Here is a 24,832-nt window from a genome sequence, read left to right on the forward strand (position 1 = left end):
GTGTCTTTACTTCTGCACTACTCTAAAGTTCTTGAAAGTGTTGTGTTAAACCGTCTTACTAATTTCTTACACATCCACAACCTTCGAGACCCCTACAAGCAGGTTTCCGCTCCTGTCATTCAATGGAAACTGCTTTCATGAATGTCTCCAACTTCATCAACTCTGCTAAGCACTCCAACATATCCTCTATCCTAATTCTCTTTGACCTGTCTGTTGCCTTTGGCACTGTCAATTTCTCTGATCTCCTTAATACTCTCTTTCTTCTTGTGATTCAGGATAAAGCCCTTGCCTGAAATAAACCTACCTGGCACCTCACCAAATTTTCTGTCACCTCGAGCAACAATACCTCTCAACTCTGTCTTCCAACTGTTGGTGTTCCGCAAGGCTCTTTCTTGAGTCTGCTCCTCTTTAGACTCTACATACTGGGGCACTAATCTCTTCCTTTGGGTTCTTGTACCAACACTTCACAGATGACACCCAAATCTTCTTCTCTTTTCCTGGACTCTCCTCTGATCTCTCTATCAAAATGTCCAACAGTGTCTCTGCTATTAAATATTGGTTGGCTTTGCTCCTTCCGATGTTAAATTCTACCAAAACAGAGGTGCTCTTCTTCAATGTAAAATGCACTCTCTCATCTCTTCCTCTGCCCACCTGACTCTTTCCCACACTCTTCTTCAGCTAGAACCCTCTGCATCATCTATGACCCTTCTCACACTTTTTCTACTTTCATCTCCAAAACTGCAATGACAGCTCGCCTTAACCTCCAAAATATGAAGAAAATCAGGCACCTCCTTCCTTTCAACACCATAACGCATCTCTTAACCACTCTCGTCTTCTATAATCTGGACTACTGTGACAGCATTCTCTTTCATCCCCCAAACTATGCTTTATATCCTCTCAGAAAGATCATTAATGTTGCTAACAGGACTCTCTTTTAGGCTGGATGGCTAACTATGCAAAACAGGCACTGATTTAAATGTTTTCTCCTGGTTCACAAATATATCCACTAAGGCAATACTGTATCTATCCTCCTCTATCCAACTCTACAAGCCTTCTCGTAATCTCTGATCTTCCTTCTCAACTACCCTTGAGGCTCCTCAACCTCCATGTGCTTCCTCCTGCTTCTGCTCTTTCTCTCCTCTTGCTCCACTTGCATGGAATTCTCTTTCCATGGACATCTGAGAAACAGTCCAAATGGATTTGTTCAAAACCAAACCAAAAGCCTACCTCCTCACCCTGAGTTACCCTCTTAACCTACCTCTCATTTGCCTTCTAGCTAACATTTTTCCCTATAACCTGCCTATGTCCCTCACTTTTTCTGCCTCTAATCTAGCACTTCACCCATCATGGTCACATCCCGAGCACAGTAGCCATACCTCCTACCTGCATTTTAAAATATCCAAACTGGGCTGTCCTTAATCTATGTATGTCAACTTATGTATTGTCCCCAGTGACTGTTCCATTTGCTCCTCTCCATAACCTGATCATAATGTCCCTCACACTCACCCCATTGTAAGAAACACACTGCTTCACATCAAATCTGACTTATTTATTTATTTATGTATCTATTTATCTTACATTATTTTGTGATCAAAGGAGCATTGTTGCTCCCTGTTTATAAAAACAATACATTCATAAATAAATACATACATAAATGACCGTATTCGTGCAGTATTCATTTCCTCAATTGTTACAGTTAGAATTACCCAAGAGGTATCTAACATTTTCACAATGCTGACTACACCAAAAGGTTGTATTTAATTCAATACCTGCCATGCTTTTATCTTAAAAAACTGTTGTAGCAAATAACAAAGTCTGTCCTCAGCAACCTACATTTCAAATAATACTTGCAGACTAGACTTTAAATTAAGAAGAATACCTGTCTTGTTCACTAAAATATGCATAATAAACATATACATATAGTGGTCACTGTTTTTAACAATCCAGTTAGAATATGCCAACAGGTGTCTAATTAGTTTAAAACTTTAACCTAACTCCAAAGTTCTTTTAAAGGCAATACTTTCATAATCAGTACTTTAATATTACAAAAAGGTTTATGTTTCCAACAACCTACATTAATAACATCTAATTCCATGCAGTGTTCTCTAAGTTATTTATTTATAAGAATGTACTGGATGCTGCCTGGCAATGCTATGAATGTACAGAATGTGAATGTCATTGTAATGAACAGATCCATTATAACCTTAAAATGTGTGTGTTTTTAAATCCCTGTTGTAGTTTTTCCCTGTGAACTTAGTAAATATGTAAATAGTACACCGATGTGCTATATTTAAAGTGCTGTTTTAAAACATAGTAATTATATTTCTATGAGGAAAAAGTAAAGTTTCACACGTGTCCCGAACTTGTCACATTTCTAATTGCTTGTTCTTTTCTTTGCAGATATTCTGTTGTACAGGCATTTCACTCTGGCACAGAGAGTGACCTCAACCACTGAACTACAACCAAACCCATTATCAATGGCTAAAGTACCAGAACACTCACAACGCTGAGTAAAGGTTCTTGTTCCTTTCCTGACACTGTAACCTGGCACTGATGATGCAGTGGAATGTCTTTCGTCATCATCAGTGCCAGGGTAAAAGAGTGACTGTGCTTTGTCATTCCGTCAAGTGGACACAAGGCCTGGTAAGTGTACATTAGAATTAGTCAAAGGCCAGGAAATTGACCTTGAATTGGTTTATACATGTAAGTTTGCATTGTTGGGTGGGTAGTGAATTTGTTGGTGGTCGTTAAAAGCACTGAAGATGACAAGACTCACTAACATTTAAAAGAACATCAACCAGGCATTCTACTCTCCCAACAACTCCCACCTGACTGTGCCTCTTTTAAACACTGCAACTGATGACAAGACCCACTTGTCAAATTAGGAGCCATGGCTGCATCTAAGGGAATACCCCTGATTTGTTGAAATCTAGAATTTTGAAATTAGAAATCATTTTGACTCAGGGTTATCCCTTTACACCACATGATACATGGTATCCCTCTATAAAGTGATGTCATCTGCAATCCCAAAAGTAAGTAGACTCTGAAGTGGTATCACGTTATGCACTGGAGGATATGCTGAATGTTAATGAAGCACATTAGTGGCAATGTCAGGTTGCAGAACCAGTACCCAATTCCTTTATGTTTTAAAATAAAGATGTGTGCATATAGCACTCAATATAAAACTGCCGAAACTGTGTATAGATGACATTATTTCTATTTAGACTGGTATCAAATTGGAGGGAACCATTTCTTTTTAAGTAGGCCAAGATGCAAATGAGATAGTTGATGTTTACTCATATAATAAGCAAGTCACCAATACATTTTTGGATATTACAAATACAGATAGGATCGATGTCCTTCATTTCAAAAGTAATCCATATATACTAGAGAACACTTTTCTTTTGGATAATGTTTACACCTGAATCCCAATAGCAATACTAACCAAAAATATAAGAACGAACCAGATATGATCAAAGACTAAGGGCCCGATTCATGGAATATTTGCACAGTTCCAAGTGAATTTGCACTGATGAAAAGTGACTTTGCACTTCCGACACAAACCCTGATTCATGGAACCGTGTAAAGTGTATTTTTGCCGTGTAAAGTCCTGGCAAAGTCAGTGCATAGTCATTTTTGCAGTTCAAAATTACTTTGCCCGGACTTTGCACGGCAAAAAAGCATGTTCGACAGTTCCATGAATGGCAGTGCAAAGTCACTTTTCAGAAGTGCAAAGTCACTTTGAACCGGGAAAATATTCCATGAATCGTGCCCAGAATGTATTAACCGAGGATACCCTAAAACCGTTATTAAAAGGCAGCAAAAGAGATATTACAACAACCAGGAAGCATCATTGGAACACAAAAGAAAGAGGGGTGCCAGGTTGAGATGTGTATATATGTATAATACACACGGTCCTCATATAAACTTGAAAATGCCAGCATTTGCATTTAAAAATCATAGTCATGATCATGAGAAATTATAATTCCCTCGTTGCCATAAAGAAAGATGACGTCACAGAAATAAGGGGTTTGCCCAGAATAGAAGGACAACATCCAACAGTGTAAAGTGCATCACCTTAAATAAAAAGTTAAACTATAACTATGGACCTACCAAAAAAATTGGCAAAAGGGCGTTTACAAATTGTAATGGAAGTTATGTTATATATAAAAATCCATTTGCATGTGGAAAGTTGTTAAAAACAAGATAGAAAAAGCACCTCTGGGTAAACATTTCATGCTAAACTGCTAAAAAGAGAACAAGAGTTAAGTCTTTTGACCAATAGCCCCAGACCCACTCTAAATGATAATATTGACTCTATTAAACAGTAAAGACAACCAAGATGTGATACATAATAGAGATTTCAATACATGAAAAGTACCATACTTACTGCATGCAAGTCTCACTTGCACCGTCGATCATTTCTAGAAAAAAATATAGGGGATGTGTGTTGCTTGTAGCATTTAATAAGGTCCTATGTGCCTTGTTTCCTTTCAATATGGGGTTCGTTATATGCCATAGAGCACAACACATCCAATAATGTGCATGCAGTGCAATGGTTGTGTGAATTCATGTGCACACATTATTCAGCAAATGTATAATGTTGATGCATATTGTAAAGGATCTTGTTAAGCTGCTTGCTCATAACCTTTGTGGTCTATTAGAACAAAGACCAAGCTAATTAGTTAGACTATAAAACAAAAGCAAAAAACAGCTCTCAGCGTAGTAGCATCAGTCCAAGTAGCAAGAGAGTGGGCCTCATTACGACCCAGGCGGTAAGTTACCGCCTGGGTCGTACCTTTACCACCATGGCGTAAACTACGTTTACGCCATGGTGGTTGGCGGACTTACTGCCCCATTCCGAGGTTGGCGGGGCGGTAAGTCACCAATCCCCATTTACCCTTCCCCATTCCCATTTTTGCCCCATAGGGCATAATGGGAGTGGGGAAGGCGTTAATTACGCCACCGTAAATTACGGTGGCGTAATTAACAACATGGTCCCTTAGCGCCATGGATTTTAACACCTGCTAAAAGCAGGTGTTAAATCCGCCATGGCGCTAAGGGACCTCGGAATCAGGCGGTAAGGGTCGGCGCTGTTTATGCCGCCGTAAACCCCTTACCGCCTGGGTCGTAATGAGGCCCAGTGTGTGGTTGCTGCTTTTTTTCGGATGGCTTGGCAAATGCTGAGAACTGCCTGCATGCGACTAAAGAGCACAAATGTTCAAACGTTGGTGGTCACCTGAATGCAATCAGCATGTACTGCACAATTATCCCCATTGTGTATATTCACCCTAAACTCACAAGAGGATTCCCCAAAATTCCTCACTTAACTGTTATATGGTATGGAGAGAGAACACATTCCTGTCAATGAAATTCTAGAAATTGTATTCACTTGGAGCCATACATGCAGTCTCTGCAACCATTTTATACATATCAATGTTTCAAATGTGACATCCTTGTGAATTACTATACCAAAATGTGATAGTGTATCATTTCAGCAACTTTAAAATGAAGCAGGTCATGTCATACTGTTCTTCTTGCATTCAAACATCCTTTCCACTTTATAAATAGACAGCAATGGTCGATTTGTTATTCTAATGCTTCTAGGTTATATTAAGAAGTGTCTCTTGGTCGACAAGCTCAACACAATTGGAATAATATACCATATTTTTACAATTCAGATATTCTTTGTACTTTTACAATTTGCAGAAATGGCTGATTTTCCGTACTAATGTTTTTAAGATATAAAACACATCAAACAAAAACCAACTATAAACTACCCAACTTCACAAATTGACAAGGCGCTCTTGGCTGAAAAACATTTGGCACAGTTTGCATAGTAAAAAATACAAGTTTCAGTACCACATCTGGCCATTACATGGCTGGGTATGTAGTGATAAAATTGCTGCAAAAATGCCGCCTATACAAAAAATGGTGGCAAAAATGCTGTGGTTTGCCCCGGTAAAGGTGTACCCCATTATACTATTTAAGGGGAGCGGGAGTTGGGGGGGTGTCCCCCGGTCCCCTCAAATGGTGTAATGAGTCAGTTGGTTGCAGGGGTGTCCCCGGCATCCTTTACATGGATTGCGGCGCAAAAACCACTGCATTTTTGCCGCAATATTTTGTAACCACAGCAATTTTGGCTACGATTTTATCACATGGAACCCATGGCAGGCATATATAAACATGTAGGTTGCTACATCTGCATTTCTTTTTACTTTGTGCAGAAGAGGTGTGATTGAATACTCCTCCATATCCATTTCCATCTAAAGGATATTTTCAGAGCATCTGCATGTTTTACCACTCAAACTGTGTTAATGCCTAATACTGCAGGCACCTTCAGATTACCACATCAAATCACATATACCTGTCAGTAATCCGACGGCCAAATCAACCTGTTCTAAGTGTTGTTTTACTATTGAAAACAGGTAGAATTTAAAATAAATTGGTTTTTGAACAGCCGCCTGAATACCCTATGAGTATAGGGTATAAAATACCCTATACTCATAGGGTATTTTCCTGCAGCAGTACTCATCAAATCCTGCATGTTGTAATTGATTTTAAGTTTGAATTCCGTCAGAATTCCTATATTCTCGCCTCCATTGGTATGACTCGGATCTCGTCTCCCTAAAACGCAAGTGCAGGGTGGCAGAGAGGAAATGGCGTGCTTCATGCTCATCCTCTGACAAACTGGCCTGCCGCCTGCTCCAAAGGCAATACCGGCTCTCCGTTCTCACCAAGAAGAGAGCCCTTATCCAAGCCCGCATCTCTGAGGCATCAAACAACTCGGCCGAACTCTTTAAAATCTGCAAGGAGCTGGCCAACCCTGCTGCAGTCTCTACCTCTCCTGTCCCCTCCCAGGCCCTCTGCACTGCACTGGCCTCGCACTTCATCTCAAAAACTCAGGACATCCTGTCCTCGCTCTCCTCCTCTCTCCTCCCTCTCTTCCCGGCTCTTCCTCTTGCTCTCTTGCAGCCACCCCTCCGCCCTCCTTCTCTGCTTTTCCACCTTTTTCTGCTGATGAGGTTTCCAGACAAGTCCGATCTATGAAAGCCTCGTCTAAACAGGTTCACCCCTGTTCCTCCAAAACCATCAAGGACCACATCGACTCCCTGGCTCCTGCCCTAGCTGACTTTTGCAACCACTCTTTCGCCTCTGGAGTCTTCCCATCCCCCCTCAAGCACTCCCTTGTGCACCCCCTCCTCAAGAAACCCTCTTCCGACCCCTCCTGCCCGGCCAACTATCGCCCAATCTCCATTACTCCCTTCCTGGGCAAGCTCCTGGAGAAACTGGCCATCTCCCAGCTTAACCTCCATGCTGAATATGTTGGTAATCTTCATGACCATCAATCCGGCTTCAGAGCGGCCAGAAGCACGGAAACTGCTCTCCTGAACATCCGTGAGGACCTGCTCCTGAACCTCGATTCCAACACTCCCTGTGTTCTCATTCTGCTCGATCTCTCCTCTGCCTTTGACACTGTCAACCATGCCATCCTGCTCAACCGTCTCCGTGATAACCTGGGTATCACTGGTCAGGCTCTGGCATGGCTGACCTCTTTCCTTTCCGGTCGACCCTCCCAGGTCCAAATGGGCTCCTTCCTCTCTGACATCTTTTACTCCACCTGTGGTGTCCCCCAGGGATCCAACCTCTCTCCCTGGCTTTTCAACCAGTATCTGGCACTCCTTGCCCACCGCATCGCCGCTCTCTGCCCCCACTTTCAGTGCTATGCGGACGATACCCAGCTCATTTTCAGGCTACCCTCGGCCTCCTCCTCTCCTTCCCTCATCTCCGACTGTCTGTCTGCTATCCAGGAATGGTGTGCCGCCAACGACCTCTGCCTTAACGCCAGTAAGACTGAGATTCTACTCATCGGCACACCCACTCCCTCCTTTCCTGCAGCTCTCTGGCCGGCCTCCCTTGGCCCCCTTCCTGCCCCTACCTGCAAAGCTAAAAACCTCGGGGTCATCTTCGACTCCACACTCTCCTTCTCTCCTCATATATCTGACGTCTCTAAGAAGTCACACTACCAGCTGCACCTCCTCAGAGGTATTCTTCCCTTCCTCTCCTTCCCCCAGAAGCTCACTGTCTCCCGAGCCCTGGTTCTCTCAAGGCTGGACTACTGTAACAGCCTCTATCTTAATCTGCCTGCCTCCACTCTCCGCCCTCTGCAACTTATCCAGAACAGAACTGCGAGACTTGTCCTTGGCCTCAAGCCCAGGGACCGTATCTCTCCAGGACTGAAATCTCTTCACTGGCTCCCAGTGGCTGCGAGGATTAAGTTCAAAACCCTCTGCATTGTCCACAAGGCCTTCTGGGGCCTGGGGCCTAAATACCTTCAACTCTCTCTTCCTAAATATCTGCCTTCACGAGCCCTTCGCTCATCCGTCTCCAACTCCCTCATGGTCAGCCGCTTCTCGAAGCAACGAGCTGGGGGTAGATCTCTCTCCGCAGCAGGGGCCTCCCTCTGGAACAGCCTTCCTGCCTCCCTGAAACTTGAGGAGAACCATCTCCGGTTCCGGAAGCACCTCAAAACCTTCCTCTTCGCTTCTGCCTTCTCTCTCCCTCTCCCTTGCTAAACCTGCTAAACTCCCCACTGAAGTCTGCACTAAACCTGCATCTGGGCCACTCTGTGACCTCGGTCCAGGGCCCAGCCACTCTCCACTTGCACTGCCTCCCTGGCTCCTCCTGCACTGTGGGACTGTCACTGCATCCCTACAGCCCCCTTCCCAGCACTTGCTCTGCACTTACCTCGCACTTGCCACCAGCTGGCCCTTTTATTTATTATTTATTATTTATTATTTTATTACGCTACTTACCTTGTACTGCACTTTCCCCCCCCACCTCCTCCCCCTGCACTTTCTCCTTTTCCCCTTACCTCTGCACTTGCACGATCTGAATGACACCTGGCCTAGTAGGATCGTTTGTCTGTCTTCCCCTTGTTTCCCTCCCTCCCTGCCTCGTCGCGCCTTGAAACACTTGTGTATAGGCGCGTTACAAATACCATATCATATCATATCATATCATATCATTGAAAAGATTAAGATACACATTTTTTTTAAAAAAAAAATAGCACGATACAAATGTGTCATCACTTATGTCAGGGCATGTGTGATAAGATACTTTCACTAAAGGGACAATTGGGAGAGCAGCCAGAGAACACAAAACATGGGTCAATCAGATACCTACATTCTCTCCCCTTTCTGTCATTGCAGACATGAATGTACATTATTGTAAAGGGTACTGTATTGGTATGATCCACAACTGCACAATTACCATGTCCATGCACCCCAACAGGTATGCATATTTTAGAATGCAAAATCACAACATGCATATTTCCTGACATACTACATGTGATTTTTCAGAAATTCATTTTGTTTTATAGCTAGTGAGGGAAGTAATGGCATCAAACACAAAGACCCTCATATTGCTGCATGGTTTCACAATAATTATAACCAAGGAGGGCTGACCTGGCACTAAGGCACATGTTCACTCCATACCAGCCTGCATGGCTCGCAAATACAAAAAAGGCCTGAAAAATGGCCATTGATAAGGGCAGCCACTTGATTCCCTCGTCCTCTGGCTGTGACCCACCACCAGTCACCAGTTTAGAGTAGTAGGCGGCACCCAGCTTATACTTGGCTCTGCGTCAGAGGTCGTTGCAATGCTTGATCACCTCGTGCGGAGTGCACCTCTCATGGCCCATGGTGTTCATACAATCTGTGACAGCCTGACAGTGGGCCATGCGCTGAGAGGGCGTTTGTATGCAGCCCGACTGCACAAGCATGTCACGTTTGTGTCCCAACATGTAGTCCATGAGGATGTCCAGCCCCTCATCACAGAAGCTCCTCTTCCTCGACGTGTGGGTCTCCTGTGCCATGCCTTGGGTTGGAACCTGTCCCACTGCTGCACGCTTTTGCCTCTTGCAAGGACGTGCAGACCCAGAGTCACTTGTGCCACTCTGGTCAGTAGGGACTGGAGCACTGGTGGACTGGGACAGGGCATCAGCCACTGATGGGACGAGAGTAGGCCGGCTTGTAGGCATCCGTACCAGAGCACTGGTGCCAATAGCATGCGCTGCATGTTTCTTGCCCCTATCAGCAAGGACATCTGCCCCAGAGTAACAGTGGGGCTGGGCCGGGACAACTACTGTCCGGGCTGGCTGACCCTGAGCCTGGGTGGTGGAAGCCACAGCTGCCCCTGCAGCATCCACACCCTGGCAGACCTGGACAGCAGATGTCAGATGTCACTGCTGTACTGTGACCCTGGGTGCTAGTGCCAGTAGCCTGCGCCGCACGTCTCTCGCCCTTGTAGAGCCTGAAATCGGACCCTGAGTCACTCAGGGCCAGGGCCGCTAACACTACAGTCTGGCCTGCATGACCATGGGCCTTGGGGGCGGTAGCCACAGCTGCCCCTGCAGCTTCCACACCCTGGCTGCTCTGGACAGCAGATGGCACTGCTGCTCCGGGACCACGGGTGCAGGGCAAGACAGCAGCAGCTGCATCTCCCTGACCCTGTAGGCAGGGGGGAATAGCTCTCCCTGCACATTCCTGCACACCTTGTCCTAGTCGCCCACCTGGCCCACCTTGCTCTCCTTAGGTGCATTGCCCACCTTCTGCACCTCGCCCACGTCGGCCACCCCATCCACCATGGCCACCTCTGCCAGGTTGCCCACCTTTGCCTCCCTTCCCCCTTGTTACCCTCCCAGACATGGCAATGGTGGACTAGCGCTATGGGAGGTGCAGCTAACAATTGTCCCGGGCAATTTGAGTGAGGGGGCAGGGTACGTGATGTAAAACATACCACTGTGCACCACAAGGCTCCATGTAACCCTGGAGAAAAAAATAACGGGCCACGTAGGGCACAGGCACCCCAAAAACTAAAAATATGTGTACGCGACCCCTCAGTAGCCCACGTGTGAAGAAAAAACATCACGCAGTACGCTGTGGCACCCAGCAACAGTAAAAATGCATATGCGAGGAACACCTAGGGAACTATAACCTCGAAAATGGGATACACGACACACATGGGCAACCACAGTATGAAAAATGCATCTACGACTCACCGTCTGCCTCGTAGAAAGAAAAAAATTACATGCGCGTAGGAAACTCCCTCGCCAAAACAAGAAGTACGCACTGCCATAGTAGAGAACTAATTGCGTGTAACCCCAAAAATCTCTGAAGTGCACGTGTGCGTCCCCACAAAAAGCACATACATTGCACTGTTGTCCTATGCACACCTTTATCCCATACTGAACGGTAATGCCCAACGTACAGTGTCACGTAACTTATGCGCTTAGGGCCTTTCCTCAGATTCCACGCAAACGCGCTGTTTCCGCACGTGCAGAGTCACTCTGTTTCAGCTGGCCACTCGAGTAACACGGAAGACCCACGCTCTGAGCTGCGTCCTACGAGCCATCTGCTGCTACCAGCCCACTCTGTGTGCCTGCTGCCCATGTGCCCTGCATTTTGGTGCCAGCTCTGAAGCCATTGCCAGTGATCCTGTTGTTGTGACCATCTCTGCTGATCCTGAAGACTCCCGACCGCCATACCACTGCTCCACAGCCCAGCCCCAGTACCACCTTGGCCACCCACACCAGCCTCGGGTCATGTCTGACACCACAGAATCTGAGGCAAGTGTCAACCCCCCGGCAGAGAGGCAGAGGGCTGTCAGCTTCTCAGCCAGGGAAGTTGGCATCCTGGTAGAGCAAGTCCTGGGGCATCATGATGCCCTTTTCCACAGCCCATCGCAAATCAGCAATGAAGGATGGAAGAAGATCTGGCGTACATTGTGGGTGCCATTAATGCGGAGGGCGTCGAACCCTGCACCTACCAACATGTCCACAAGCGCTGGGAAGACTTCACGTCCGGACCCACAACAAGGCCTGGCACCTCCTCAAGACTGCTGATGATCTAGCGAGGTGCCGGGCCGGTCGACCACCGACGAGATGAGGGTCTTGGAGTGCTTCCACCCAGCTCTGTAACCCAGGTCTTGGAGTTGGTTCTCCATCTTTAGTCGACTGTAAAGTGTTCATGTGTTCTTGTCCACCATAGTGCATGCTGATGGGTCGCCGAGTGTGCACATTAGCCTTATGTCTGGTATGCCTCCTGTACAGATGTCTGTGTGCATGTCCCTAACAATGCAGCATGTGAGTACATCAATGGTGTCTGTGCTGCAATGCGTGATGCGCACCAGCATGTAACGACGCGCACATGTTTGCATACCTGTATCTGGACTGGGGCATGCAAGAGGTGTGACACATGGGTGCTTATGTAACCATCATGGACATGTATGGTGTACCTGTGCATGTGTCTGAGTAGTGGGTGTGTGACTGCCCAACACTCTGGGATGTATGTTACTTTACTTGGGTTCTTGATTTGTGATTGTCTCGCGCTGCCAATATGCCCTTGAGTGCACTGTGACGTGATAGCTCCATAGCCTGCCTCATGACTGTCAGGCTATGTGTGTGAATGAGATGTGTATGTCCCATGATGTAAATGAGCTGAATACACAATTATGATCTTGTGTCAGTGCCTTGTCCAAGGATGTGAATGTGTGTTGTGAATGACAGAAATGTTTGTGAATGTGTGTGAATGGCACTTCCCTGTGTGTAGTGGAGGGCGATGAGGGTTGTGACCTTTGATAGTGCCACTGATGTACATGTGCATTGTGACAAACAGACATACACAGATATGTTCAGTAGCCTGATGTTTTTGTTCTATGTTCCCTAACAACAGCGACGATGGAAGAAGAGGGCGGAGATGGCACTGTGGAGCACCGCAGCAGGGATACCTCCACCAGGCACAGACACAGGGCCCAGTCATCCTCCCAGGGACCGTCATCTACCAAGAGCGAGGAGACTGGTGCCGCAACGGCTGCAGCTGCTGAGGGGAGGCCCAAGAGGGTGAAGTTGTTTGTGGGCTCCTCGGCAGTAGGAGGGACAGGTGAGCCCACACAGGAGCAATCCGATGCAGAAGACAGTGGGGAGTCACCCAGGTTGGTTATGGTGGAGGAGCAGGAGGAGGCCACATTAGCCCAGCACATGGGGCCCAGCGGGGGTGATGAGGTAGGTGTGACTGGTGCAGTCCAGGGTAAGGGGCCAGAGGCAGTGCAGGTCACAGTGGAGGGGCCTGTGACTGATCTTGTCCCTGGAAATGTGACTGCATCAGTATGCACCTGTGGGCATGCCTCCGGCTGGACCCTCCGCAGCTGGTGGATGTATCCACGGAAACAGATTGTGACAGGGTGGAACCGTTGCTAGCCGGTATTGCAAGGCACAAAGGCACCATTCGTGATGATGTGCAGGCTTCCAATCGGGGTCTTGCACATCAGAACAATTAGGTCTGTTGCCTCATTAACTGGCTAGCTCAGTTCCTGGTCACAAATGTGCTATGTGTTCTGCCCACTGCTGCGACCCTCTCCTCCTCTTCCTCCTCTGTGCGCCAGTCATCCTCCCTGCCATCATCTGGCCCAGAAACCACCAGGGCCCCCTGTGTACCTGTCCCAACACCGGTAGCCAGTCTGGTGGAGATCCCATCCCTGCCGCAGTCAGGAGTCGAAGGAGGATCAACTGAGGTGGTCACCACAGCAACAGGAGCTATGGCAATGGAGGAAGTGCAGGCACCAAGCATCAGGGCACATGCACGATGGCTCCGGGTGGTGTCATCATCCCAGAGACTGTCCTTGTGGCGCAGGCACTGGGCATTTTGGCAGCAGCAGGCTCAGGGAAGGAGGCAACAGGACTCGGGGTGTTCATCATCAGAGGGGCATGTATCGGCCATCGGGCAGGAGGCAAAGGTGGACCTTACGACAAGAATGTCTTCCGTGTTGGAGCGTTTGGGCGAGCAAATCGGGGCAGAGTGACAGCGGGCACAGGAGGCGCAACTCACCATGGCTAGGGCAGAGAATTCACTGTGTCGGGCAGAGAGGCGGGCGGAGTTCCTCGAGGAGACTCGCTGGGAGTTCGAGAGGAGCATGGAGGAGTCCCTGCAAGCCCTCGAGGGGGAAGCCGTAGCCTGCCTAGTGGAAGTGGACACAGTGTTAGATGATGGCCTGGTGGAGACTATGAGAGAACATGGTGAAGATATGGACTAGCCTGCTGCCTTTGTATATAGTTCTTTAGGAGTTGATTTCATTTGTTTTCTCACTTCTTTTTTGGAGTTCCGGGACTTTGCTCCGCGTCTTGTATATATTTCTTTCTGGATTGTACTTTTAGGATGTTTATACATGGTTTGGGCCCCTGGACCCTGGATTATTATAAATATTTGGATTTACATTGGAACAACTTGTTTTCATCATGAAGGAATGGTTTTGTTATGATTTGTGGGTTTTTTTGGACATACATTGAAGGAGATGGACCACATTTTTCACATTTTCATTTTTTACATCCCTTTGGTTTTTGTTTTCACTTTCTTTTGTTTTTTGATTCGGTTCATGCATGTTGTATTTGATATTTCCACTGTGTGTGACTTAGATACATGTTTTACAATATATTTGTGGCCATTGGAATCTATGCTGTGTCTGGTCTCAATGGTTTATTGCATGTTTTACTCTTCCTTGACTCATTTGCCTGTCCCTGCTGTTCACCAATGTTGTTCATGTGTGTGCAAACATGGGTGCATGTGTGATATCATGTTTCACATGCCATGGGGCATGTGCTAGGGGCATGATCAATGGATGGGTTTTGAGGTGCACGGGGGATGTACAGCGTGTGGTGGCACTTTTTGTTGCCATGTGCTGCATGATTGTATATGAGCCCAATGTGTTTTGGGGTGTGGGGTTTGCCATGAGTCGGGTCCTGCCTGCAGGTTGCCGTCACTGGTGGTGGTGGTGGGACATGAGTCGGGGCCTGCCTGCAGGTTTCCAGCACTGGTGGTTGGGGGGCCATTTGGTGAGGGCTGCCTGTGCGGTATGATGAAGGGTGTTGCTGGACCATGTGGTGTGGGCTGTCTGCAGGGTATGGTGATGGGTGTTGGGGAGGCCCATGTGGTGTGGGCTGCATGCGGGGTATGGTGACGGGTGTTGGGGGGCCCATGTGGTGTGGGCTGCCTGTGAGGTATGGTGACGGGTGTTGGGGGGGCCCATGTGGTGTGGGCTGCCTGCGGGGTATTGTGACGGGTGTTGGGGGGGCCATGTGTTGTTGGCTGCCTGCGGGGTATGGTGATGGGTGTTGGGGGGCCATGTGGTGTTTGTTGCCTGCGGGGTATGGTGACGGGTGTTGGGGACCTATGTGGTGTGCGCTGCCTGCAGGGTATGGTGACAGGTGTTGGGGGGACCACGTGTAGTGGGATGCCTGCGGTGTATGGTGACGGATGTTGGGGGACCCATGTGGTGTGGGCTGCCTGCGGGGTATGGTGATGGGAGGTGGGGGGCCCATGTGGTGTGGGCTGCCTGCTGTGTATGGTGATGGGTGTTGGGGGGGCCCATGTAGTGTGGCTGCCTGCGAGGTATGATGACGTGTATTGGGGGGCCCATGTGATGTGGGCTGCCTGCGGGGTATGGTGATGGGTTTTGGGGGGGGCATTTGTGTGGGCTGCCTGTGGGGTATGGTGATGGGTGTTTGGGAGGCCCATGAGGTGTGGACTGCCTGTGGGGTATGGTGACAGGTGCTGGGGGCCCATGTGGTGTGGGCTGTCTGCGGGGTATGGTGATGGGTGTTGGGGGGCCATGTGGTGTGGGCTGCCTGCAGGGTATGGTGACAGGTGTTGGGTGGCCCATGTGGTGTGCGCTGCCTGCCTGGTATGGTGACACGTGTTGGGGGGCCTATGTGGTGTGGGCTGCCTCAGTGGCGTGTTCGTGGCTGATGGCTGCACACGCAGCCCTTTCCACAAGATTTGGATGGTGCGCGCGGGGTACGTGATTATGCTGGCGTGCGGATGGGGTACACTCGTGCCTTCCCAAGCAATTTGACTGGTGCAGGCGGGGTATGCGATTACGCTGGACACGCTCCAAATCGGCGTGCAACGATTGCGCTACTTCTGCGCTGAATTCTATGAATTGGGCCCTAAGTCTCAGCCGTGCCATACCTGACAGACAAGGGCCAGGCATGGTGAATTTGCTGCCCTCCATTCCCCTCCTCCTTACCATATTAAGGTGGGTGCAGATGGATAGGCCCGCTTACCAAATCTTTTCTGGGCCTCATTTGGCAGAAATGGCCCAGCAGCAATCTTAGCCCTGCTCCTTCCTTCTCAACACACTTTAGGTGGTTGCTTGGAACTAATCAGACCACAGCAACCACTCCAGGCAGAGTTCATTTTACCCCAACCCGCTTTACCCCAAATGGGCATAATAGCTTTGTAGACCACACCCTCTGGTCGTACCTGGAGTTAGGGGTCCATAATCCTTGTTAAACTTTAACTCGGACTTCAGGGGCCATAACTGATGATATGGCCCTTGGGAAAGTTTTATACTGTATTTTACTATCTCTTTATGAGTTTAAGTACTATATTCGTGAAACTCATAATGAGGCCTTTCTTGCAGTTAAGTAAAAGGGGCCACTTTTAATTGCGCAGGGCGGTGAATAACTTTTCACAACCTGGCTCAGGGTTCCAAATTCCATGGTGATTCGATCAGTGAGGGACCCTGTTGTAGCTGGCAAAGTGCACCAGTGACTCCTGAAGAAGGCCAGGCATCTATTCTGTAAGTTCTCCTGTTCAAAGACATCCGTATATTGATTCATGTACAGTTATAAAGAAGAAACATAAAACATGCTTCTTTAATGGGAAGCATTGCAGAAAGGTGGATTATATACACTTTCTTTAAAATGCATGTTAACATGTTTGAGGAAATAGTTAAAAGGATCACACAATTCATGTGCAGAAATTGTCATTACTTAACAAGGCTTTTTATTGGATTTCTAAATAAGAATGTTTTACTTTGATAGCACAGCAGTAGCATTAGCACAGATGCCAGACACATATCATCACCAAATGTGAGTGTTTTGAAGGGCAGCGAGCCATTCATCAAAAAGCTTTTGGTGTATTAAGTCATCACCTACAGACATGCTGTCACTGTTTTCTAACTAGAAAAGACACCCCAGACCATGAAGGGATCAGCTGTGTGTCGGGGCAGCGGGGGTTGTTAGGCAGAATCACCTGCAGTACCCTTTGGGAACACTACAAGCAATTAGGACTACAAGTGTAAGCACAATTTCACCTTTGGTACAAGCCTGTACTACACAGTAAAGTGGTACCGATGGCTGAGCAGCCAGACTTATCTCAAGAGTTTAAGTGAGCCGTAGAACAAGCTACACAAAGGACCAACAAATACAGTGATTGAAATATACATTTACTCAAGGTTTCTTGCTAAAAGAATATACATTTATTTATTCAGTCAGTTAGAAAACATTACACTAGCATAAGCAGCTCAATATCACACACTAATAAACCACAAAAATACAACCGGTGAGTAAATGAACAAGTTTAGCTCCAATGAAGCGGGAGCAAAATGGCACTTCATATAGATATTAAAGGAGTAAAAAGACATGGTTATAAGAATAGACAGCCCAAATCCATTCATAGGCAGGGCAAAGGGTTTCAGTTTAATACAACCAGCAATTCTTCTCAATAGGCCTGGGCCAAAGTCAATGGTTCAGAGTCTTATTATATATGATAGCACAGTTCTGGTAAGTAACGGTTAAGTCTTTGCCATGTAGATTAGAAGAATTTGGCTAGGCAAAAAGTTTGACAAATGTTAAGGGAAGGACATGCCTTCATAGTTGAGGAAAGTTTAACGCACTTTCTCGATGGCCGAAAAGATTTCCGGACTGCGTTTGCACAGTCAGAATTATCCTTGAGACACAGGTGCCCCACGTACTGAATTGTGAGGCACGCAATCATCATTTGTGTAACATTCAGTGGCGCTAATATGCATGTTCCTGTGTGCAGGCTAAGACTCAGGTCCTGCCAGTCTTTAGCATAGCCTCACCTGACTATAATTTGTGCATATGTCTTTACAACTGCTTATACATGTGGATGTGCTTGAGTAAACTTGTTTTCACCTTTGTAAATACTCTTCCCAATGCTGTTTGCTACATGTACTTGTGTCAGACCGCGAGAAGCCCGGTCACTGCACACACTCAACTACATCTCCCATGAACACCAGGGCTCTCTGTAGTCCGTGTTTTCCCTAAATGGCCACTTTTACTTTCGTTTTCTCGGCCCGTTCCTCGATTGGGCACCTTCATTAATCATGTGGACCGTGGTGATTGGCACACGCCTATTCCACCCGACCTGACGCTCACACCCTTCACCTCATTGGCTCCCGAATCCCGTGTGAGTGCCTTTATAACAGGTCTGACGTCCCGACTCCCACAGCAACCAGTTCTTGCTGTTGATGCCTTGGTGACGCCCGCACCAGTTCACCTCTCATTCACGGTAAGTCTCTCTGCAACCCGGGGCTCTGACAGACTCGCAAATAGGATGTTTTCCTCTTGGCACTTCCATGAAATTTTTATGCACTACGAATTTGTCATCTTCACTTAGGCAGACTTTTTAACTTTGTAAAAAACTTCACTTGCATTATTATAATTGGCTATTTATACAGGCTCTGCATGGCGTGCGCCAGCGAAGTCATCGCTGGTCACCAATCCCACTCCTGGTAGTTACCACCCATAGCACATCACTACACATGCAAGTCTTACCACTCGGGTGGAGACAACCACAACTCCAGTCACCATATAACAGCGCCTCTATGCTCGCACTCGTGCCACCCATTTGAAACACCAGCCGTAGCAGTCACTAACACCATGATGAGGCGGGACTATACAGAGAGGTCTCTCTCACTATCCGTGATATTGACCCTGGCACGTTCACCTCGAGCGTGCACTAGTAGCTCCCATGGGTACTATCTACTTCCACAGCCAATTAGCCATTCCATACCACTCCCACATCGGGTCACAACACCGTTGATGCCCGTTCTCCAGAACTAAAACGAGCAATCACCATCATCACCAAAAACCTTGTTAAGTGGGCCACCCCACACGTTCCACCCCCATTTTGACAGGTAAGACCTACCAAGAAAGACACTGGAATAATCACCAATGTAACCAGTCACATGTTCTTCTGGGCGAGACTAACATTTTGTGGTCTTTTTCTTAGAATTGGGACCTAAACAGGCCCTGTTCCAGCCTTGACCCAGAGACAACTCGACTCTTCAGGGGCCCACAGTTACCCCAGAGTGCAATATGCACCCACAATCCAGCAACCAATAAAGGATTGTTCACACACAGCATCACCTCTGCTATACTAGCAGAAGGTAAGCTGTATACTGATACACCTGTTGATGTATCATTATGGCACCATTCAGCCATTATTAACTAATCCGTAAATTACTGTAACACCCCGAGATCCTCACTGCTTCTATCTTATCCACAGATATAACGGACAGTACCACGTCTTGCGTCCATCCTGATGAAGGCCAACACTATGACGGGCTTGAATCCAGCCTTCCATGGCCGAAACACTCCTGTGTTGATCACCTGTGACACAACTGTATAAACCCCTTTGTGTATGTTCTGTAAAAAGTGTTGTGTACACTCTTGTGTCAATCACCCCCCGGACCATTTTCTGTCCTTGTTCAGAAACACGCAGCTTTTTGTAGGATCTCTCATCCTGATTTTGTTGATATTTAAACGTGCACCCACCTGGGTATATCAGGACTCTGCCAGGTGCCCTAAAGATTAACTTGCTGAGGCAGTTGTTCCTGGAAGTTCGAGCAGATCTCACTGTTCCTGAGCTTCAGTCATGGGGACAAGAAGGAGGACGTTGGGAAGTTCCTGCACTGCCCAGGGATGAGGGCAAAAGCTTTAGCAAGATGTTGGTTTAAGGTGTGAGGGTGAAGTCCACAAGCTGGTTTCCTTCCCACTGGCTATCCCTGTTTTCAACAACACTCTGATAAAAATTCAACCAGATGGGGAAGATGTCCAGGTGGCTTGCGAGTTGGTTGTTCCCATCAAACTCAAGGGAAGAAGTTAACCTTGAAGGGCTTCTCTGTCGATGGTGTTTCAGGCAATTCGGGCCTGCAGCAGGGCTTCACCGGTCGTCCAGGAGTTGCAGCAGTCCTCTTCCTTCAGCTCATTTCTGGTTCTTTCATTCCAGTGGTCGACTCTGCTTTCCAAGTCCCAGAGACCTGCTTTTAAACAGTTTGCCCCATTCATTCTTGCCTGGCTGTCACTCACACAGCAGGGTGGCTGTCCTTGCCAGACAGTCAGCCGGCCAATCACACCAGAGTGCATTCAGGTTTCCTTGTAGACTAAGCACAGTGAGTTTCGGGCACCTCCCTCACATCCTGTCCACCCCAGACACTCAGGCGCCAGAGGAGACCTTCAGCACTGAAGCCCGCCAAAGGCCAACAAACAAAGGGACTAAACCTGGTTTGGGACGCAAAGACAAACACAAGAAGGACCTTTCCTAAAAGAATTTATGAAAAAAGATGACCAGATTCTTGTTTTACAGAGAGGTCTTGGGCACCATATTGAAAAAAATGGCTGACCCGATTTTTTGCTACCATTGTTAGCAGTTGGGAAAAATCATGGTAGTTTGATCTAAACCGCTGCCACCAGCCATTTAAAGTAGGAAAGCGTAACATTTTACTGTTACATGAGTGTTTGGACTCAGGGGAAGCTAGGCAACCCCTCCAGAACTCTATAGGAAGATAGTGTGTGCTGGGTCAGTAAATTTAAAGAGACTAGTAAAGTCAATGTAACTTTACATGCTCTGGGAGACGGTAGTCAGTCCCAGAGAAGGTATTTAAACATTGGGAAGTCTGAAAGACATCCCTGTGCCACTGCACTGAAGGTGCTGTGTGACACACAGAAAAAGATGATGCCCATTGAGTTGGCTTAAAACTCCATAACCAAAGAACACAAAAGTAAAACACACATCAAAACACATGAAAGAGTGGGAAAAAAGGCTCACACTCTTTCCAGGTAAAAAACAATCAAATCCTGTAAATCCTGCATTGTTGCTAGGGGTCTCAAAAGGTAAGGGAAATTAGCACATTTTGAGAACTCTCCCTAACAGGGGCTTAGTGTTATGCTACAGGGCTCCAGTGCATACACTCATGTGGGAAACATTAATCATTGACCAAACTGCATTTGCTAGGTAACATGCTGCAGGATGCGCTATGCATGTGCTAGGGGAACATGTTTCAGATGCATATGTACACTTGCTGGATAGTGGAGGCCATGTGAAGGTACTGTGGCACATGTGCTGCTTGAATGTTGATGTTGTACAAGCGCTATTGTGCATTTGCTTGTAGTATACAGCACATGCTGCATGAATACATATGTTTTTTGTGTTGTTGGGCAGGACAGATGCTGCACAATATGCGGCACTTGTGCTGGGGATGTGGGTAATATTGCATAGAATGGTGTGCCTGCACTAAAGGGTAGGGGGAATCCTGAACTGCGTGGGAATCCAATTGCTGATCCTTTCATTCCATTGTGGGGTTTCAAAACATTTGTTATGAGCTATTGATGATATTTGATGGACTAAAGGCTTTTGGGGTATTTTTGATTTGCTTACTATCCCCAATTTTATTCCTTACTATTTACACAGAATGTATGGTCCTATATGTGTTTACTCAAGTTTAGTTGTGTTCTTGGCAAAGCCTTCATGAACTTTCCCAAAACTCATCCACAGGCTTCAGGGAATTTCCTAGTGAGAGTCAGGTAGGCTTTCAGGTTCCCACAGATTTATTTAAGGACATGACATGATGAAATGCACTCCCAGGGCTACATATGCGCCAGACACTAATGAATGCAAGGTAGCTGGCCAGCGCATCATGTGTACTGCAGCACAGCCTTCTGTAAATGTGCAGGCCACCTTTGTGAATAAGGTGACCTGCTCATTTCTCAAAGTAATGCAAAAAGGGGCATCCTCTGCACATTTGTTTCTTGCATCACTTTTTGTAAATGTGGCAGCATATCTAGTTTTTAAAACATATCATAATTGTTGGTCATCAGCAAACAAATATTGATTTTTTTTAAAATAAAACAAGAAACAGGTGCCAACCATTTGTCATTTGGACACTGTGCTTTCTTTGAGCATCCCTAACATTGAGGGTTGTGATGTATTCCATTAACTTTTATAATGTGGGTGTTTTGAGCATGTGGTGGCAGAAAACGTTCTCATCTTTCAAACCAATATTTACACCTACATTTCATCAGCATGATATTGTTATGAGATTAAACTGAATCTGTCGCCCAAATCTCTGAAGTTCAGACAATCCGAAATCACCCCAATACAGGAAAAATGCAGGTGATTAAGGGTTTGGACAAATGCATTTACCTAGGCTTAGTCTTAGCTCACTCAGCTTACTAAAGTCCTAGTCTGCATTTCCAAATTCTGTAATTGTCCCGTACTTAAGTAGCTAGACATCACTTCTAATTGTTTCATCGCAATATAAGGTAATATGCAGTCCCGAACTTGCTATTTTTCCATATCTCCCCGGAAGCATTTTCCTAGATTTCAGGTGCATGAGTCAAGTTGACGATCATATATGAAGTGTTGAGAACTTAAGTGATTCAAAAGGACTTACCCTCAAGAATCCACTCTAAATAGGTCATAAAGCATTTCTGTTTTCTTATAGACTGACGAGTCATTAATGCGGGAGAGTGACCGGCCACCAAGTTATGGCTGTGGCAGAGCAGCGGGCCATAGGTTGGGGAATGACCTCATCCTTACTCTATACATGGTGGGTGTAGCAATACATTTTTTGGAGTTTCATGTAAAAATATATTGCCTGGAAACTGCTTTATTGTTTCACTGTCTGCTTCTGAAAACAGAATGTGCATCCATCAATGCATTTCTCCAGCCTTATGGACTGATGCGGCAGTTATTATTGTGGGATAATGACCCACCACCAAGATATAGGTTTGGGAAAGGCCATTCACTCAAGTGATAATAACCACTCTTTGGGCACTCTCCTAACCCCAGTTGATTCTGTAAAAATCAGAAAATTTTAATCACTGCCTGCCTCCCTCCTGAGCTACAAATTAGTGCAAGATGTAGTGCAGGTCATTTTAAATTTAAAACACTTATAAAGGTCATGTCTTACATTCCTGATTCTCTTTGTGGACCAGTTGTCATTTCATCTGTCCTGGGGATTACTGACTACTGTAATGCGACTTTGCTTGGTTCAGCCTAAGTACCAACTTTATGGACACACTCAGCTGCTCAATTGTTGGCGGGGTAACCTAACTTTGCTCATGTCTCACCTGTACTGCATAGCCTCCTCTGGCTCCCAGTTGATAGCCGGATCAGGTTTAAAGCTCTCTGTTTGACACATTAAGCTCTTCATCAAATGGGCACCTCTTATCTTTGTGACAAGATTACCCCTTACAGGCCTATCAGGAATCTTTGTTCTTCAAATCTTCATTTTCTTTGTGTTCCTCGGTATCAGAAGGGGGCAGAGTTTTCTTGGTGGTGGCTCCAACTCTCTGGAATATCCTTCCTTTATCCTTGAGCGCAATTGAAAATCAATTCAAGTTTCAGAAAGCCTGAAAGACCTTCCTTTATCCTGAATAACTTGTGTTGGTTGGAGTGTGTCTTAAATTACCCCCTTCGTTCTGATGGAATCTCAGTTTTGAGTGTCAGAATACCCATGGGTCGTAGTGCACTTTACAAGTATGCAATAACATAATATAACCCGTCTCAAGATCTATAGGGCTATTAGCACAATGTTTTGGAGTTTTTGTGATGAAGTAAAAATTATACTTTAATAATGAGCAAATAGTAAATATACATAGTAAATGAAATGTGCTTTTTATTTGTATTATTTAAATACATGTATCTTCATAAAGCATTTAAATAGCAAAAGTGGTTATAATGGAACAGGTTTAACAGGAACATGTATTATGAATGATGTAAACAATTGTAATATAAGAAAGTGAAAGTATTTTCCCATGATTTAGTTTATCTTTGTTTCGTGAAAAAGGATGCTGCAGCAAAATTAATTCCTTCTAAAGAGAAAGTGTCTTGTTGAAAGAATTCTTGCCTAAAAACTGCATTGCCTTCTTTCCTGTTTGCTTTAAATATTCAGAATGCAATTAATTCCATAGTGATAAACTGCACTCTGAAGATTCTGACTGGTTGAGAGAAGGTCAATATTGAGCTCAACGTGCTAATTGTATTCATATGCACTCCGTAGTTTAAATGTAAATAATCTTGCAAATTAACTGTGCATGTGTGTCCAATTTGTCCTAACCCTGCTTCATTGTTTTTGTTTGTAAGCCACTTAACAAATGTTGTCAATCAAGAAGGACATGTGCAACCAATACATCTCTAACAATGTTATAATATTACTGCTCAAAAATCGTGTGTATGCCTTCATTACGTACAGGAAAAAGTAATGTATTGAAATTAACAAAGCAGAATAAAATTGCACACGCATGCATCACTATGCAAAATAAGCTCTGAACCCTGGTTGATTATTGAATGTTGCTAACACAATTCAGGTTCAACATGTTATCAATACGTAACTCATTAGTATTGTGGTCAAGCAAAGATCCTAAAGCTCACACAGTTTTTGTCCCTTTTGTCCCTATAAGAAAAAAGTCACTTTAAGTAATTTTACCCCCAAAATTGTTTCAATCCCACTTCTAAAATCTAGAAAATCTGTTCAACCAACCTTCCAATATATTTTACTAGCAGGTTTGCAAATAATATCTAGGGCATTGTATGTGCTTTTAAACAAAGCCCTTAACGAACCAAACAGCAGAAATACAGGTATAACAGCAAGCAACAAATACATCGCATGTACATTTCCCATGTACACTTTACATCAAGGGTGATTCTTTATTATAGAATGATGTGTGTCTAGAAAATATTGAAAC

This window comes from Ambystoma mexicanum, chromosome 5q (assembly GCF_040938575.1).
Source record: "Ambystoma mexicanum isolate Mex_15411 chromosome 5q, UKY_AmexF1_1, whole genome shotgun sequence".
NCBI lineage: Eukaryota > Metazoa > Chordata > Amphibia > Caudata > Ambystomatidae > Ambystoma > Ambystoma mexicanum.